Raw genomic sequence first — 1058 nt, 5'->3', positions numbered from 1 at the left:
ACAGAGACAATTATGAATAATTAGGGTTTAGGGTTTCCTAGGGTTTAGGGTTTAGGGTTTCCTAGGGTTTAGGGTTTAGGGTTTAGGGTATCTGGGGTTTTTCTATGATGAATAGCCCATAAGTGTCTCCATATCCTTTCTATCTTATAACAGAGACAATTATGAATAATTAGGGTTTAGGGTTTCCTAGGGTTTAGGGTTTAGGGTTTAGGGTTTAGAGTATCTGGGGTTTTTCTATGATGAATAGCCCATAAGTGTCTCCATATCTTTTCTATCTTATAACAGAGACAATTATGAATAATTAGGGTTTAGGGTTTCCTAGGGTTTAGGGTTTAGGGTTTAGGGTTTAGAGTATCTGGGGTTTTTCTATGATGAATAGCCCATAAGTGTCTCCATATCTTTTCTATCTTATAACAGAGACAATTAGGGAGACAGATATGCCCACAGCCAGGGTAAGCACAAGGAAATGTCTCTGTCTCCTTATAACCATAAAATACACCAAAATAACCTGTTGTTATTATACCAGGACGGGTCTGCACAAATACACATACAATATATATAAACCCTAAACCCTAAACCCTAAACCCTAAACCCTAAACCCTAAACCCTAAACCCTAAACCCTAAATATCGTAAACCCTAAACCCTAAAAACACTTAAAAACCCTAAAAAACATAAAATACATAAAAAGAATAAAAACACTATACAGCTTGTAAACCCTAAACCCTAGACAGAAGTGTTAGCTGGAGGTATACAAATATAGGAGTGTCATGTATTTTTAGGGTTTAGTGTTTAGGGTTTAGGGTTTAGGGTTTCTTACAACAATAGATGGTGTGTTCTATACTAGTACAATGTATAATACAATAATGATTAATAAGTATATCTAGAACATTTTCCTAAATTTTCAATTTTAGGGTTTAGGGTTTAGGGTTTAGGGTTTAGGGTTTAGGGTTTAGGGTTTTGTACCACTATACATGGCGTTTCTGTGCTAGTTTGATCAAAGAATCCTTTACAATGTATAATACAATAATGATTACTAAGTATAGCTAATACTTCTGTC

Source organism: Eimeria maxima, genomic scaffold (assembly GCF_000499605.1).
Source record: "Eimeria maxima Weybridge genomic scaffold, Emw_scaff1478, whole genome shotgun sequence".
Taxonomy (NCBI): Eukaryota; Apicomplexa; class Conoidasida; order Eucoccidiorida; family Eimeriidae; genus Eimeria; species Eimeria maxima.
Note: the sequence above shows the minus strand (reverse complement) of the source record.